Raw genomic sequence first — 19,156 nt, 5'->3', positions numbered from 1 at the left:
AAAAACAAAGTCTATATTACATCAGTATAATAATTGTACTTGATATATTCTTCAATAAGCTGAGCTATTAATCACAAAGCAACTGGGTATACACTACACTATATAATGAATACCATATAGTAAAACCAATGAAAACCAAAATATAAACTACCTCAATGTCATCAATAAACTCTATATACTCTCCAATCAGCTGAGCCACCAACAATAAGTCGTTATATATCACAATGCCATATTGCGAAAAGTGGCGGTTTTTCTTCCCATCAACGACCAGCACCACGGACAAACGAACGAGCTTCGTTCAGACGGACGACTCAATTCATGCTCGGGAACGAGAGGGAGAGAGACAGCCATAATGCGTTGTTATACTCCATGTTATAAACCATACCATTAACCGTGGTGTGAGAGGTATTAAGAGGCAATATCAGCGAAAGAGCTGCGGTCTGACGGTAACCGTAAAATACAATTAATTAAGAACCGAAATGGTTTAAAACATCTTCCCAATGGTTACTAAGCCAGAATCCATCTTCTCGGTTGAAATTGTCTGTGTGCTTGTATATGTGCATGGCCTCATGAACGAATCTCTCATGGTAGCCGGTTGGCTTGCAAAGAACCTCCGTCTTGGAGAAGTCAATGTCATGTGAGCCCACTGAATTATAACAGTGATCTGCCATGGCAGAAGAGTTCGTCCTACCGTGTTTCAAGTCTGCTTTATGTTCGCGGATGCAGTCTGAGATATGTCGTTTGGTTTCTCCAATGTAGTTTGCTACCACAGAGGCACTTTAGTTTGTAAACGCCCGGGTACTGTATGTCTGGAACAGCATCCTTTACAGATGGGACCAGGTCACGGATTTTATGTACTGGTTTGAATCGGACCTGGATCTTGTGTTTATTCAGGATTTTGGAGATCTTTTAAGTGACACCTGCAATGTAGGGTAAGGTGATGGTTTTGAGTGGCTCCTCAAGAGGGTCCTTCTTCATGACTGGAGTGATGGCTTTGCGGATTGTGTAGTCTGAGTAACCATTAGCCCTGAGAGCCTGGTGTACGTGCTTGAGTTCACTGGCAATGTGTTCCTGGTCGGAAATGCATTGGGCTCTATGGTATAGAGTCTTGATGAGGGAATTCTTCTGGGATGGATGGTGGTGGGAATCCGGTTTCAAGTAAGCATCTGTATGGGTAGCTTTTCTGTAGACAGAGTGACTCATTGAACCGTCAGGTCTCCTTTTAATTAAGACATCCAAAAAGGGTAGCTTGCCATCTTTTCGAACTGTCGTCCCGACAGTTCTGTTCTTTCGCCTGAAGAAGGCCGCTCGTGTTGTAGCCGAAACGTCGTGAGAATTTTATCGTCTTATTTTTATTTTATCATTTTATTCTCATTCTACGTGACTTTACCGAAAGAACCAAAGAAGATGATTCCCTGCAGTCACGAAAGCTTTAAATCGAAATTTCATGATGAGTGCTTAGTGCTTATACACATGGGAGGAACCAGGTGCACCCTGATTAACACACGCGCACGTTATTGCCATGCACGTTTCTTCTTGCGGAGTGAAGTAACCCACTGGACGAAATTTATCTCAACAAATTAATGTTCGATAACTAAAGTTTTACACCTCTAACCTGGCGAAACGCCGAGCCATAGCGGACACACGCGACAGCTCGTCCAGTGGAGGGCGCTCTCTGGAAGCTCTGGGGTCCCTGAATTCCCCCGTGACATTAAAACAAAGACTGCAGTAAACAACACGACACCCACCCTCATTTGCCGTTCACTATTGTATGCTGCATCCAATCCATGTGAGAAATCGCCAGGCGTTCATGCATATCTCATCAGAGAGCATATTCACACTCATGCATCAGCCACTACTCTCTCTTTGCAGCACACTGTTGAGAGATACTTATTCAATAGCCCCCCCCCCCCCATTCTTTAACTAGGCCTACAGTCAAACTCCATGTATCCGTGACCAAATTGTCCATGAACTCGTTTACCTTGGGTTGGCAAAACCCGGTTATCTTTTCCATATATCCCGGGGGGGGGGGGGGGGGGGGGGCGTGGACATCCGAATACCTGGTGTCTACACCACGGTTAAACCGACTAATTTGGTAAATACTTCCAACTATCCGAGGTCCGGACCACAGACGAACGGATGTATTCTGCACATTATTTCAATGATATCCGTGGTTACCTGTAATCATGCCACGTGTTGGGACCCCGGATATTTGTAACCAGGGTACCCATCTCCCCTCCTTCCCCGACGTAAGCCGAGTTTGACTTACGGTATTTAAAACTCCACGTGCAGTGCCTCTCATTGGGTGAGTATTCATTCACAGTTTTAACATACTCATTGGGGGAGCAGTGGTATGTTTGTCATTGTGCTGCGATACGAAGCCAGCTATTTGAGTCAAATTCCTGGGGACAGCCGACATCAGTGGTGAGTGACATTTAAATAGGTCCCAGGTGCCTCCATCACCAATCTGCGTTAACCCCTTCCATGGGGAAGTATGGTTATACAACCCCCATGATCGACACGGTGTTGGGGAAGGCATTCATCCAGCATTGGATACATATAGCAAGCGCTGTTCTTATTGCGGTTGGAGTGTGGATTGTTTTTATTTGACTATAAATTAGCAAGTTACTGTAAATGCCACTGAGTGCTGGCTTGGTTCTGGGCCAGTGGAGTTCTGGTCTGAAAAACAGCACTCATTGAGAGGAGACATATACTTGAGCACAGCCAACTCAAATATCATCTCACCATGAGCTGAAATGGTACCCGCACGCGACAGCTATCCACGATGCAATAAGCAATCCTGAAACAATGCAATGAGCAACCTTGATAACGAGCGTTAACTTTACATCAATCGTGCAGTTTATTTATCCAGGAGTCTCGAGACTTTGTTTCCGGGGGGGGGGGGGGGGCTACATTTGTACGTTTGCCCGATTTCCTTTTAAATGAGCGAAGTATTTCGCTTGTGCAAAAAAACAAGATACCTTGAGAAAACCAAGGCACATGCAGGTCGCGTAGACGTGTTCACAAATTCGCCCCCCGGGACTTGCCACCTTGGTGAGTTACAGACCCGGAGAGTTCGAGAGTTTCTAAAAAACGTGTCCGAGCCACCAAACCGTCAACCTCCAAAGCACTGAACGACAGCTGTACGACACCGCGTTTGTGTTTGCAGTGGCATCACAAATTCAATGCAGCGCACTTGGTCTGTTGACGTTCCAAATCGTGTTTCTCTGCCAGGAGGAGATCTGTGCCATGCTCCTCAATTGCATCACTTCATTGTCACTAGAAATCAAATGTCTCTGCGACTGATTCCTTCGCTGGTAGAATACGTTGAAGTTATTGGGAGCCAGTACTCGTTTGGATTTTCACTAGATAATAGAAAGAAATAAATAAAACATCCCAGTTATGATATTATTGTCCAAAATTTATGTAATTTACATCCATTGCATCCAGTGAGCAATCTTGGAAGATGATGTCATAGAACTACTCTAAGTCACTAAAATAGACTTATCTAACAACTCTAGGCATGCACCTTTTATGTGCTCTGAACATCAACACAAACTGGAATTAGCCCAGTGAAGTGAAAAACCTAATTTACTATAAGGGCTCTTTGTGCATTCATTGGTGACACTTGAGAACCAGATTTCAGAATCAGAACCTTGATTTAGACTGGAATAATCCGATGAGCTATGAAGCTCTTTTTCACAGATGTCTAGTATTTCATAGATGCTGTATGAATTCAAAGCCAGCTCCTCAACGGTGTCAGTTCAGTGCTCTACCCTTTGAACTACCCTGCCACCTCTGATTTTCTAGAATGTTAGTATAGTTTATATTGAATTTAGGTGGGAAAAAATATATATCGGGAATAAAATTACAATTTATCACGATAGAAACGTACTTTTAAATGAACATTCACATTTGATTCAGACACCACTCTTCCTTTGTCAGGCCAGAAACATTTTGATCGCTCCCGATACCAAACGATGTGGTTTTCCCACTGACCCTGGTAAGGCACAACTTTCTGAGCACACAGCTGCAGCACCACTCAGCTCGATAAACTCGGTTGAATAAATGTAATGCCTATTACGAGTGCGTCTTGTTTTCGGGTCATACCGCTTGTCCGGCACGATTTCCGTTCCACTCATACATGTTTCAGTTCCTGAAGAAGCTTCCAGCACGTGGAGAAAAATATCAGACACCGTGCCAAAACAACACACGGTACAACCAGAAAACAACACATTGGAGAGTCGTGTCCCTGATTATAGAAAGCCTGAGTATATCAAGACCTTTTTAAAAGAAAATTCCTACATTGAGATATTCGGCCAATTCCTTAACAGTTCCAAACAAAGAATGACGTAAACTTCACTAGAATTCAAGCGGAGAGAACTTGCCGACTTTCCACTTTACCGTTCTGTATCCATATGTAAATGCGGGCAACAGAGGCACAAGCCCGCATCTGTTGATGTGGTAATGTGGACCGTGAGTGGAGTAGTGAGGACTGGAGTTTGGGGAAGCTCGGCTTCAGTTGAAGTCCGCACACAGAGCACAAAGGCTCCCTCCCGTACGTGCCGTGCCGGCCAAATAATGGCAACACCAAGGCCACGAACAAAGTCGAGCCACAGGATTAGAGAATGGGTCTCATTTGGCATTCAGGGTTCTCTGGGAGTCTCCTCTTGCTAGCGTGGTGAGGCCGGAGCGTGGGCCCCCAAACTCCCCCTCCCCCCCTCGGGTAACGGGGGCAACCGCCTCTTTGGTCCCCTGGTCCCGTCCACTTCCCTACCCCACCCCCTACGCCGCCACCACCCCACTCTGCATCCTCCACCGCGGAGCCTGGCCGTGCAGCCTTCTCAAAAGCTGCTCGAGGAGCAGGGACACTGAAAGTGACCGGCACAAAGGAGCCTTTCAAGCCGATCTGCGAGTCTTTATCTGCTTCTGAGCGCTGCGAGTGATTCGTAGCACGTCTTTTTCTCTCTCTCTCTCTCACCAGCTCCCTTTCTCTCTCCTCTCTAAGCACTGTGAGTAATGTGTATACAACTTTATTTATTTCTTTACCTACACTTTCCCCCTTCACCGGGATAACTGCCTCAGACACTAGATCAAGGTGGCTGGGCGTCTCAGGGGGCTAATTCCAGTGCAGAAGCACCGGACCGGCACCACCGAGACACACTGGGCTTGAACTCCTGGCAGCCACGCAAGATTAAGCCAGGTTTTCGAGTGCAGTGAGGTGATAGATGATGGTCCCAGTACAGCCATCAATCACCGCAGCGAAACAGTCAAAATGCCTCCGTGCTGAAATGAGCATGGGGTCGTGCGCATCTGTACTGGTGACCCCGCGACAGTCACGGAAATTCTACATTCCTCTGACGGGGGCCAGTCTTCTCATGGAAGTGCCACTTTTGACCTTACATACAGTGCTACTCATTTTATCAACCCCAGAAGGATTGACGGGTGAAGTGGAACCCCTGACCAGGATTAAGACTTGCAACTTTATCACCGCAGCATCACCAGTTCAGATAAAAACGAAAATCTGTAAATTAGCTTTTTCCATTTCATGTGGCCAAACCCTGCTGTAAGGGATCATTTTGTGTGAATGCCATAATGTTCTGCACAACACCAAAACCAATGTGTATGGTGTCCTGCTTCTGATGATCACTTTCTTTGCAACCAAGCATCAAAAGGGACAGAATATGCTGAACTTGTATTGGGCAGCTCATCCAAATTCATTAACTTTGCTCACAGTTAACCTTTTCCCATTCCGAGATGTCTGCAAGTTGCAGGGTGGGTCCCGTCCACCGCTGAATCTTGGATCGCGCAAGCGGTTATCGTTAATTTTATTCAGAGAGGCATAGCGTCGTTTTTAAAGACATTATATTCATCGCAGAGAACCTTTGCGACACGACCGCACACTACCTTAGCTGGCGTCAAACTGTGCCACGCGCCCTCCCTACCTTGTGCCACGCGCCCTCCCTACCTTAGCTGGCGTCAAACTGTGCCACGCGCCCTCCCGCATGGCCTTTGTGGGAGCCTCGAGACCGATAAAGTTATTTAATATTTTCTTCCAATTCCGTTCGATTCCCTTTCCGATGACGTAAGTGTATGTAAGTGTACATCATCGGAATGGGAAAGGGTCAGTGTCCTATGGCAGCGGTTCTGCCCGTCGTTTCAAAAATCGTTTTCGTTTGGCGCTTGACTTTTGTGTCCATCGCGAAACGCGAATGCAGGGCACAAACATCCAGCTCGTGGCACGCGCACAGACGCAAACACAATGGATACTGCTACACAGACCCACGCGCACACTCTCACATGGACATACGCAAAAACCACAGTGGTCATGCGCCCACAGTGGCACAGTACAGGATGGCGCAGCACATCATTAAACAACAATCCACTGCCCATTACGGCTTGCAGACACACTATACTCAGTGGCAGAGATGCAGCGCTTAATGATAGCACTGTCTGATGATTAAAGAGTACATGTAGGCTGACTGTAACAGCACATGACACTTAGGCTAAAATAGCGGTTTTCAACCTCCTGTCCCAAGCGTTTCCGCACGGTTTACCCTCCCATCATTACCACCTGCTCATTTTAGTCTGAGGTTTGAGTAGCCTGAGGCTCAAGTGCCCAGACTGCTGTGAAATGGTGAACTTTGTGGTTAGCACAGATCGATATAACGCACGTAGTGGCTGCATAGTCCACATGCTATCCACTGATCTACTTTGCACAATCTCAAAGGTTTGATTCCCACAGCAGATTGTTAATTGATTTGGCAAATGGTCTCACAGTGCCCCCTAAATGTTCTGATGCGGAGTGAATATTTAGCACCCTTGATATCAATTAAAAGTACAGTTGTCAATCTGACAATCTCATTGTGTTATTTATTTGCTCCAAATGTATCAATTATACACCATCAACTCAACTGACTTAAGGTGTATTGGACTCTTGAGAGTCAGTGATGGCTGGACATGGTGGCATAGACCTGCCCATCCAGTCTTTTGGACGAGGGGTTTGGTGGATCACACACATTCAGACGTCACAAGGAGGATGGCGTAACCCATAATCCATCTTCATTGCTGAGCAATAAGTAAACGTATCTTTAATTATTTATAAGCAATGAACAATACTGCCAGAGGTTTGAAATCCAAAAAATATTGGTTTCCTTTAAATGTAAAATCAAACTTTTTCACGCACACAAAATAACCACTCCGTTTAACCACAGAACAGAGTTAAAATACTACGCAGTGTCTGAAGGTTTATTTAAAAATCGTCGCTTCGTGGGACGCTTGTTACATAGACCTATACACTCATTGGTTAATTCTGCCACGGAGAGAACATTGCTTTTGGAGGCATAAAGCCACGTCTGCTCAAAGGATTAACGGGTCACACTGATTGACCACTCTGGGCAGTAAATTGCATAGCCACAGGGCCCGTGAGTGGCTTTTATCCGAAAGTGAGAAACACCATTAAAACGCACTTGTTTGGGGGATAATGTGGAAAATTTACAGATAATGTTTACGTCGGCTGCAACCGGATTGACAAAAGGAAAGGAAGAGGCAATTTTCGAGGCATATCTGCTGGGGTAACAGATATGGGCACATCGGAGGGTCCGGCTCTCTGGTTTTGTACCCAGCTAAAGCGCTTCGAGTGAATGTCTTGAAGGGAAAAAAAAAACAAGTTAAAGCCCAACACGACTCCTTATTCCATATATTGTGGAGGTGGTCTTCATTTCTACTGATGGGGTCAGTGGTGGAAATCTGAAGCGTAACCACCGTTAATATCTGACAGCCGTAGTCATTTCATCAAACCTCAGTGGGATGATTTAATTTCATCACCAACTGAATGAGTTTGGTGCTATAACTATGCCACCAGGATGGATTTTAAATGAAAGTGCAATTAAAGATAAACAAAGTGTATCCGAGCATTTGTAAACACACTCGTGTAATATTGTTCTCAAGCGCCTACACGTGTTCTATGCATGTTCCCTGTAGGTGAAAGATCAAGCAACCTTTGAGCCGGTTACATTTATTTAGTTTCAACATTGGTCAGTAATTTACATAGGAGTGGAAGATTGCACAGATTAATGTACAGACGCAAATCAAATGTCACGATTATTTTTTTTAATATAGTGTCGTCACAATCGCTGAGGAACCACAGGCAACATTGAAGGCTACCAGGCGGTGAGCCGATGCCAACAATTGTTCTGCAGTCCTCTACCTCTTAAGATGTTTTCAGCAAATTAGTATTTATGCATTTGGGAGGAAACTGGAGCACCTGGAGAAACACCACGCATGCGAGTTCACACTGAACAGTGAACACAAATAACTATGATCACACTTGATCAAATACAAATATTTACGTTATTTAGTTCATTATAGCGGTTGATAATTATTTTGTTAATGTATATATATTTTACAAATATGAGAGCTCAATGAATTTGAAATGGAATTTAATGGGTGAGATTTGTTTACACTTCGAATGAACCGCTAATTACGTAGCAATGCAATTTACACAAATACAACTATAACCATTGTTTCTGTGAATTGTGTGCATGGCAAATATATTTACTGTATAGTAATTTTTAACGGTGATTTGTATTCTTTGTTTATATTTCAAGGTCATTAACCACGTGTGAGGCTACAGCGCGAAATAAATACATCTTAATAACAGCTCGTGTAAGTTATATTACAAGGTTAGCCACCGATCTTTAATCTCGTACAATGTGGTTAAAAGTCACACGTGAGCCATGTTAATTCACTTATTATTTGATCAAAATACAGGCAAAGGAAAGCAAGCGCTTGCTTGTGCATTCTCAGCCTAATCCCATGGGGAATTAAACGCTTTAATAATCCAACTTCCGGGGCAGGCAGACCTTTCACTCAGACACAGCTCCTTCCTGCATTCTCTCTTCATAGCAGGCGAATCAAGGAAGGGACATTGTCCTAAATGCCGCTGATTTTCTATTGTTTTCCTCTTTAAGGCACTGTTATTTATGTTAAGTGCAATGGTCATCACAATAAAATTGTTAATTTGTTAAGTGAAATTAGGCTACTTCGGAGGTCGCATTGAGGTCACGCGACAGTGGGGAGCCAATCAAAATAAATTATTTGAATTAAGAAAACCCCTTTTACTCCAAGTTAACATGTCAAAAGGTCGGTGGCTTGTCTACCATCTGAAAATTAGGCATTGCAAAAAGTCTACTTTGCCCCCCCCCCCCCCATGTGAAAATGTGCAATGGTGCTGCCAACATTACACAATGCGGGCTGCAAAGGCAGTGCTTTTCTCCTGCAAGGACATTGCTCCAAAGCATTGCTCTGCAAGACACCGCGTCTTCTCCACGTCCAGTCACACGCAGAGACCGGCCCAGACGTCACCTTGTCTGTGGCACAAGCATTGGATCTTGTGGGGAGCGGTAGTGTAGCAGTGAGCGCTACGCTGCGCTATTAACCCGCTGACTCGAGTTTGATTCCCGCTCACGGCCAACACCGGTGACCATTATCAGGAACCGGTCCTGGTGCGGCGTGTAGCAAACGTCGCCACTGCGGGAGACAAAGGCGGTCGGGCGTGGTGCTGGCCACCCACCCCCTCGTGTGCCGTGCCGGCCTTCATAGGTGCTCGCTAACAGCACTTGCCCCTACAGTCTGTTAAGGCTACACGAGGGGATCATCGTCTTTGTTTGGATCTACCCCGCCCCCTGACCTCCCCGTGTGAGAATGATTGTCGAGGAGATGAGTGAACTGGCTCTACCTGCCACCGCTGATGCATTTGCATGAATGTTGAACGTTTTTCCGCTAATCTGGTGGTGCGGGGGAAGGACAACAAACGAAACACACACAAAAATAATTGTAAAATAATTGTAAAGAAATTATTTTTTCAAACGAGATGATTTAAAAGTGCATAGCTACCAGTGGCTTCCTAATAACGGAAGGAAGAGCGTTCCAGACGGCCGCAGGAGCGCGTCTGAAAGCGCCGCGCGATGCGGTGACCGTCTTTGTTCGATGGCTAGCCAGCTAAAAGCCGCTGCTGCGAGGGTTTAAGGAAGCGAAACTGTGTCCAGGAGCAGTTGGTAGGTGTGGCCGGGGACAAGCTGATAGACTGATCAGGACATCATAATGCTTGCAGGTGAGTAACGCACACCTGTCAACTCCTTATCAGTTTCCCACCTTATTACAGACCAATTCAGACCTTATTGGTCATCCCGTGCCCTTATGAATCTCAACGTCCATCCTACAAGTCCTATCACAAGAGATGCCCTTTCTGAGAACCAAATGGGCGTAGGCTGCAGTAAACATAAAGAACCACTGATGTAGACTATTGTCGTCACGCGTGCTTGGGGGGGGGCACCTCAATGGGCTGGCACCAACCACCGGATGAGGGAGGGTAAAACAGCAGCAGGTGGCCTCATGCAATGTGCGAATGGCACAGATTCGATTGGCCGCTTCACATGATAATCCGATTTTTTTTGTTCAACGTTTAAGTTGCGATTAATACATATTGGTGTGCAATGAGGATTCGTGACGAAATAGAACCCGTGTCCTCTTTGTGTCCCACTCCGGTTGGCCTTGGCGTTTCTCCACCGAGGGACCAGTTTTTTTGTGTGAACAAAAATCAATCTAAAGTACGCTAACATAAGCAAACCTATGAATGTACTACGCACGTATAAATATTTTTTTACGGCACAAAAATAAGTTACTGTTTTACGTTCAAGGTAACGAGCCACACATGGGAACTTAAAAGGTTATGCGTGACATGAGGAAGCACGTTGGAGGCAGGGGAGAGAGACAGTGGAATAATGGAAGGGATAGAATACGGTGAAAGGTTTTTTTCTTATTGTTATAGAGAACAAATTTGCATCTGACATGCGAGTTTCATTAATTATAGCAAAAAGCCTTGACTGGAGTCTTCAGAAACGGCTGGCTAGGAATGTTTTTTCTCAGTTCGCAATTGAAATATTTAGTTTTATTTTGTTATCGAGAGGGAGCCAAAGTGGCCAGAGAAAACCGCCACGCATACGAAGAAATAACGCTTAAACATCTCGACTGCAGCTGTACGGGCAAATTGGGGCTACCTATCTCCTGTACTGCCACCTTCTGGCTATCTCGTAGCCCTTCAGATTTAGTGTCTTGTGCACACTGCGACATCTAAATCATTCACTAACTCTGCTTCTAATAGTGCTGGATTGCAGACGTGCACCGTCACATCAGCAATAAAAAAATGTAATAATAAAAAAGATAAAATATAAAGATTACGTATATAATTCACCCAAAAGAAGCTCACTGCAGGCAGTAATGCCAAGGCATTAACAGAACTGACGGGGCTGACCCCTTGACCTCGCGATCTTAAGTTACTCGGGAGTGTGTTGGAGTGCCTGAAGTTTAATTACTTTCAAACACGTAGTGTAGCATCTAAGGAATGGCCCAAATATGTAACAGGTGTGAGCTGCAGATGTTGTGATATTGCATTTGTAGCTGGCCACGCTGTCTGTGCATGTTTTGATACAGCGGCCAACGCGGTAAACCCTTATAGCTCTCCCTGCCCAGCTACCGCGCGGAGCAATCGCTGCATCGCCACGGGAAAGGCAGGAGAGGGCCCTATGCGTAGGTTTTCAGTTGTGCTCTGTAGCTCTCTGATGTTTTTTTCGAGTTGTGCCACGTGTTCTTTTGGCATGATGTCCCAAACGAACTCCCAGCAAGTGGAGCGAAACGTCGGATAACACGCCAAACCACGTGCAGTATAACCCTCAAGCACATTTACACTCAAGAGGACATCACTGACAACACCAATGATGCCGCCACTAGAGCTCGCCATCACTTCCTTCTGACAGATCTAGCAACGTCCCCGAGGCTGAATCCAGCCATGAATATTTACATGATCTTTTGAAACACGTGTTGAAGACCCAACCCAAACATATTCAGGATGTAACATTGTAGATACTCCTCTAGGCTGCGAATTATATCACAGGTTGTCTGGCATGAGTTTGAACCTTTGTCAGTGAGAAACGTGAACTTTTTGGGGGGGAGTTAAAATAGCGATTGCATGTGGCCAAGGCAAACAAGATAAGGCCGAAAATACTAAAATCAAGTCAAACTTTCTTAGAGAACATTGTAAAGTTTGAATACTGCCAACTCGTCCTCCAATGACATCCCAAAGTGCAACTTGTTTTATGTGTTATGTCAACCTATGGCATTTGTTTGGCCGATTAATTTTTGTGTGAATATCGGTTTACTGTCGCTCATTACTAATGGGTAATGTAGCGTCCCCCAACACATTCACGAGCTTGAGCTCTGAACTTGCGATTGCGTCTCAAAGACTTAAAACAAATCCACAGGCATGGCGATAAACCCGAGGAGTCCGCACACCTGGATCCCATGCACAATGTGTGAGCCCTATGGCGCCGGCTACAACACCACACACAATGAGACACTCTCCCCTCTGGGTTCAGGAGAGATACTCTCCCTTCTGGGTTCAGTAGAGACACTATCCCCTCTTGTTTGAGACACTCAGATGGGAGAGTGTCGATACTAAACCCAGATGGGAGAGTGTCAATACAGAACCCAGAGGGGAGAGTGTTTATACACAGTTATCGGCAACTAAAATAATAAGAGCCAGTTTAACATTATTCGGTACAAACCCCGATATTTCAAGAGTTGCAATGCAATGTGAGTACGAGACGGTGGGTCCTTAATAAATAATATCACGAAGCAGTCCTTAAAGAGCTGTATGCAGCACTGGAGCTGCATGTTGCCAACCCCTGGTCTATACTGAACCCAGCAGGGAGAGCGTCTCTACTAAAACCCAGCTTCATTCAACATAAAGCAGACAGGCTGAAAACCGAAAGTCAGTAATGGCAGCACTCTGCTCTGAAGCCCAAATCCAGGATTTTAAAAGTGAATTTTCAAATTGCCTTTTGCAGAAATATATATTTCAAATTCTGAATTGGGTTAATAATGTATTCAACTGCATATTTAAGTTAAATTGCACGCGATCGTGTTTTAGGTGGGCATTCCTTTATAAGGCCTGTGAGGCCCCTGCATTCCTTGCAACCATACTGATCGGACACTGAAACCATGCGCAATGCCCACAGTGCACACGGAATGAGCTCTTCGGTAGATATGAACCGTTGGTTGGCGCGGTTCCACGCAGGTGGAACTCGTAACTCAGAACTTATAATGCGTGCATTTTTAAAAATATATATATGTATATACAGTGCACAGACACCATTGTGCCGTTTTAGTTCTGCTCCTGTAAATAAACAACTGCTGACTACACCTCTCTACACCTCTCGATTCCCAGATCCGACCTAAAAATCCATGTGCCACCATTCAATCATAATAACCATCAGCCATAGTCTATCCATTGTTGGACGAAGGCCTCCCCACGCCGGCGCTGTCCCTTACAATCCTGCGAAGCTACGTATGTTGAACTTCCTTCGCACCGTACGTACTAATTGGAGGCGCAGGATTTCCGCGCAAGGCTTCTCTCATTCCTGCACATGGCACGATATCACCCCTCCATTTCCTCTGGTCGTCCACTCTGATGGGCTTCTCCTTTGGCTGCCATTTACATCGCTCGCCTGAACCAGAGGTCACCTTTGCCTTCTCGCGGTGTCCCACCCAAACCCACGTGCTTTGCTTAATGGTCGAAGTGATGTCTCTCATACACACTTGTTCTCTAATTCACGTGTTAATCCTGATGACTTTGGCATTGCAATTCCCCAAAAAATTCATCTTTTGATACACTGCCGGTTTCAATATTTTCAATCCGTATGTCATAGCAGGTAATGTGCACTTATTGCAAGGGGTTTTAAGTACGATTATTATTATTCAATATTTAAATAAACAGTATCATGTGACTACTATGTTTCCTACTTCTGATTGTAACTGTACTATAATATTGTTTGAATTTCTACTACCGATAAGAATTGTAGATAGACGACTAGATTTGATATAACTGATCATAACGCGATACATTTCTGGAACTGCATGGCATAAAACAAATTATTTCTTGAAGATTAAAATAAAAAATCCATATATTTACATTTGTTACCCACGCATGAATTGTATTGCTTAAGAATCAGTTGTATCCAATTTCAAATAACATGAGAAAGTACAATCCAATACAGTATAGCACAATGTAAAAATCAACGCATAAAAAACGATATATTGTTGAGACAATATAAATACAAAATTACATCTTAACTTTAAACAGGCATTCATGGATTATGTATCCACGGATCTTCGTAGACTCATAAATCCGAGTAAACAAGTCACGTAATTAAATTAACACGTTAATTCTCAACATTACGCACAAGAAGAAGGATAGGTTTTACGTATACTAACACATATACTGTAATAGAAGCAATATCCCGCTAGGAGAAACTAACTAAACGCGCTCACGCACACATGGCACGATGCGTGGGAGCGACGCGTAGCTCGCACAGCTGTTGTTCACGGGCAGCAGACTGAGAGCGCTGCAGCGAGCGGTGATTTCGCTGATATCTTTTGAGAAAACAGTTGGGACGCCTCTGGCGTCGAGCCCAGACTGATAGCATTGCAGACGGCAGGGACCGACCGGACTGCTCATATTAGCCATCCCCATTAGGGCTCGTGTGCGAGGTAGGTGTGTGTACACGTGTGTGTGTGTGTGTCAAGCATGACCTTTCAGAGGGAGCACTCTGGGCTTCTGTGTGACCTGCGCCTAATCTCATATCGAGGTGGCATGGCGGGCCCGCAATATGATTACGGGTTCACCTTATTGAATGAAGTGCTCGCCCGCCCTCTGGCTCGGCGGTTGCATGCGTATGCGTGCATGCGCTCAACCCTCGCGCTAGACAGCGGCTGCTCCCCCCGCCGCGCGTCGTGTTTGGCGAAGGGTAATTTCTCTTTATGGGCCGTGGCTGCCGAGCGGACAAATAGCACGCCCGGCACGCACGCCGCCGCCGCCGCCTTGCTGTGCCAACGTAGTTACTTCCCTCGCCCTGCGCGGACAATTAGAATGCCGAGCGGCGACACGGGAGATGAACAATGTTTTACATATTGGCGGTTCTTCGGTGAACAAAGACAAAGGCGCCTAAACTGGTCAAAAATTGATTTGGGAGGACGGTGGTCATGGCGTAACCAAACCTGTCGCATTCGTCTTGACACCAGTCGGACGGCTGGGTCAATAAATAACGGGATATTTGAATAATCGTCGGGTGTTGTGCATCGACGTAAATATTGCATCTACATTAGTCAAAACGAGAGTGTCGCCGTGCAGTCATGAGCAAGGGTGTGATGCTCTTTTCTGCCGGCACCCCTGTGGGTCAGTCAGTGGAAATTCCACGTTTCTATGACGGGAGGAGCTATTCTTAACATTTGCAAACATCACCACTCTCCGTCAAATTCGTCTTCCCCTTGGCTGCGTGAAGCGGTGCCTGCACGTTTTGGAACGCGCGAGGCCGCGTGGAAGTGACCCCTGGAGAAGGGCGCATGGTCAGGTTACGTTAGTCGATAACTTTGGCGACGCGGGTCTTTCAGGTGGCACAGTGGATGCGGTGGGGAGCAGCGCCGTCAAAAGTGAAACTTCTGTGGACGGGCATGAAAGTTTCGGCAAAATTTATTGCCAAATGGAGACACATTCGCAGAGTGTGCCCGAAAAAAAAAACGAGCGCATTAAACCGCATGACCCACGGCTTAGAGTTAGATAGCGGAGACGAAAAGCCTAGGAGCCCCATCACTCCCCGAGGGGTTTGGAGTTGTGCACTAATTCAAAGCAATGGGCTCAATTAGATCCAGGGCACGGTCGGTGGCACTTGTGTAACATGGCTATGCCGTACTGATGATCCTTAATGAGTGTGAACAATGTCCACAACATGTTCTGCGGCTGCTGGTTAGGTTCTAGGATTATGTGTGAGTCTCCTGCCTGCCGAAGAGAGCTTAGAGAGCGTTGAGAGTTATTTATTTTATACCACCTTAACAAATGCACGTAGTATTTGTATAGAACATGTAGTATTTTCACGTGCGCCAGCACGTTATGGTTTCCTTTGAAATGAGCGCCACGATTGAAACAGCAGAAATTGTTCCACAAACGTGGTTCAGGTAGCGCTTTGCCAAAGCCCCCACCTCACCACCAGTAGGTCACGAGTTAAGAATCGCAATTTCTCTGGCATCAATGAAATCGGTCATACTTTGTGGGCAGTATACAGTGGTTGTCCTCTGGAGATACTTATAACGTGATCATAATTTATTTTTGTTTACTCCAGGAAAGCCTTACTGAGACTCAAAGTGATTTTTCAGGAGAGGGTCCTGCCAGGTTTTCGCAGGATGAAGGAGACCGGAGAACCTGGAGGAAACCCGTGCAGAACAGGAGGAGACGGGAATCGAACTCAGGCTCTTCTTAACTGTGAGGCAATAGCGTTAACCACTGTGCCAATCTGCCACCAAGATATTGGATCTCCACCATCATGTAGAATTTTCACCAATGACTCAGGACTGGCAACAAGTGAGTACCGCCAGTCTTAGTAACCGCCGCGGGGATGATAGTCTGAGTCAACCTCCGAGTGGCATTTGACCTCTCGACCTTCTGAGCTTCAGTTGAGCGTTTGTCGCGGGAGCGCCACCCATTTACACCGCTGTTAACCTGGGCCTGGTGCTAAGGCAATGCTGTTGGTACCAGAGTGCTTATTGAAATAACTCCATAGCAGTGTTTTGTTAAACAGAGCTCTCCATGTATGTTTATATAAAGGACACATGGAATTGTACATGTATATTTCTATTTAAAATGATTAAGATAACTTGTACGGCTTCACTGTAAATGATATTTGATCAACTATAATTACATACACAGTATAAACTTACAACGCAACATCTACGTATAGCCACGGGGCCATTCCCACATTAGTTGTGCGTTATAGTTAATCAAAGCACATATGTGCTCGCAGATTTAATAAAATAATTTAAAAAGGAAATTGAACACTTACAAACTAAATTTGTCAGAAGCCTACAAGATGTAATGGGAAACATTAGGCTTCTACGGTCAAATATGTATCATATTAATGTCACCAATAGACCACGAATAGGTTTTGGAAAATGAACAACAATAGCTTTCAGAGATTTCATCGCGATACAACATCAAAGTAAAAAAAAGTCGACGAGTTTCGCTGCTCAATTTACAATAGCATGTAGAAGTGCCTACGTCCATTAGCAGCCCTGAGCCAGTTGTATAAATTCCACATTACTACGGCCAGTATCACAACCATCGCCTGGTGGCCCAACGGTCGAAGCGAACAGCTCACAAATCGGAAGGTTGTGAGATCAGATCTTGGTTGGGAGTCGACTCAAGCCCCACCGTTCCTCAGTGCTTGATACGATGAGTACCATTTTGTGGGGAAGTCAACAGTGGTTGTCCTATGAATGGACTCGCCCCCATCATAGGAATGAGGAATTTCCATCGCTGGCTGAGGACTGTTACCGGGACATTAGCACTGGCTCAATCCTCATTTGAGCAGGAAATCACTTTTTGAGCCTCATAATCGGATAATGAATAAGCGCACACATTATTTCCCCTTCTCAAATTAGGTGTGTAATACAGAGACCAGCACTCGCATCTTGATCAATCACTTGCGGTGAAATGCGTGCGCGTGAAACATAATACTCACTCCTCACGCGTTAAGCGGGCGCGCACACACACACACAGAGAACACATGCAGATGTTGAGCACACACAAAACAAGCACGTTTCGACTTACGGACTGTAAAGTGCAAGTGCTGGTCCCCGACAAGGCTTACCATAATGCTGGGGTGCTTTGGCCACAGCTACTCGACTGCCCGACACCTTTGTCTCCCTGCTACTGATGTCTACACTCTGCACCGGGCGCTCGTTTGAGGCTGGATCAACTTAGGAGAGGCCTACAACAGCTCCAGGTATCCACATGTTGCTCACGCTGGCACGTTCCGCTGAAGTTAGGAATCGAGCCCAAGTGGATCGTGGTGCAGCGCAAGAACCACTGCACCATCACGAACAAAGGCAAAGCCTCCTACCCCCCCCCCCCCCCCCCCGTATAACCTAAACGGATTGTTAGGGCAAGTGCTGTTACAGAGCACCTATGAAGGCTGGCACGGTCCACAAAGGGGGCCAACACCATGCCTGGACGCCTTTGTCTCCCCAATGCTAATGTTTACAGGCTGCACCAGGTACTATTTTTTTAGGCTTAGTCGACCTAGGGGAGGCCCAGAACCGGTTCAAATATTCGCCACACGTTATTGGTCGTGAGCAGGAATCGAACTTTGGCTGTCGAGTTCGTGGCGCAGTGCACCAACCACTGCACTACTGCACTCCACACTGCAAAGACAAAGATCTACCGTGTAGCAGACTGTAAGGGGCAAGTACGATTGCACACACACACGCACGCGCACACGTGCAATATTAGCGAGTACCTGTTTAGATGAGTACGCCACCCATAGGGGGTGGCCGGGGAAGCATTACATTTGGCTTTAATTACTTCCCCAATACTACCGTTCACACGTCACCTCCAGCTTCTCACTTTGCGCCGAGTGTACCTACGGGCGCCTTCTTTTCAACAGTGCAACAATATAGTGCGATGACCGTACTGCAAATTGAACCACGCGACTTGCAACCCAAGGGTGGGGGGGGGGGGGTGTCGTTCCCCTGGCACGGCGTGAACATAACCAGATTCGTGTGAGCACCATCATCGCGTGCATTCGACCCGTCTCTTGCCGGTTAAAGGCCGACGTCCCAGCACGTCCCGTGAAATTCTTCTTCCGACTCGCCAAATGACCGCCGTGGTCTCAAGCTGCGACGCTCCCAAGGATGGCTCTCAGCTGTTGCCGCAAGATTCCGTCGCTGCAAAGCCGTTAGCGCGGCGCGCACGTCCAGCGCGATGGGACGTCAAAATGTAACCCTGAATGGGCACCGTCAAACCTCTTAGGTAGCTTAAAGGAAATGGAACAATTGTTGTTTGGTAACATGTTTATGTTGTGGCGAGAGAGCACTTTGAAAATACAAAGTGATGAACGTCAAGATGTCTCCATGCTCAATCAGAGTGGTTGTTCCTCGCATCCGTTGCCAGCGCTGAACCCGAGGTGTAGATTCCACACCGCAAGTACAAATCGCGACAAACCTACATATTACACATTCTCTCTCAGAAACACCTCAGGTACAACCGCGA

General features: G+C 45.9%; 1 protein-coding gene and 1 long non-coding RNA gene across 3 annotated transcripts in view; both read right to left on the bottom strand.

The window, feature by feature from the left end:
• LOC116939625 (tyrosine-protein kinase receptor-like) overlaps positions 1 to 19,156 on the bottom strand; it is a 194,640-nt gene that overhangs the window by 160,496 nt on the left and 14,988 nt on the right. The window lies entirely within an intron of this gene.
• Positions 4,968 to 19,156, bottom strand: part of LOC142921794 (uncharacterized) — a 28,277-nt gene continuing 14,088 nt past the window's right edge. The window contains exon 2 of the long non-coding RNA XR_012939662.1: positions 4,968 to 19,108. This is a non-coding gene — a long non-coding RNA (uncharacterized LOC142921794). The remainder of the gene's footprint in view (positions 19,109 to 19,156) is intronic.

This window comes from Petromyzon marinus, chromosome 6 (genome assembly GCF_048934315.1).
Source record: "Petromyzon marinus isolate PM22_M1 ecotype Great Lakes invasive population chromosome 6, UKy_Petmar_22M1.pri1.0, whole genome shotgun sequence".
Taxonomy (NCBI): Eukaryota; Metazoa; Chordata; class Hyperoartia; order Petromyzontiformes; family Petromyzontidae; genus Petromyzon; species Petromyzon marinus.
The sequence above is the reverse complement of the archived record's forward strand: the minus strand, read 5'-3'. Positions and strand labels throughout refer to the sequence as shown.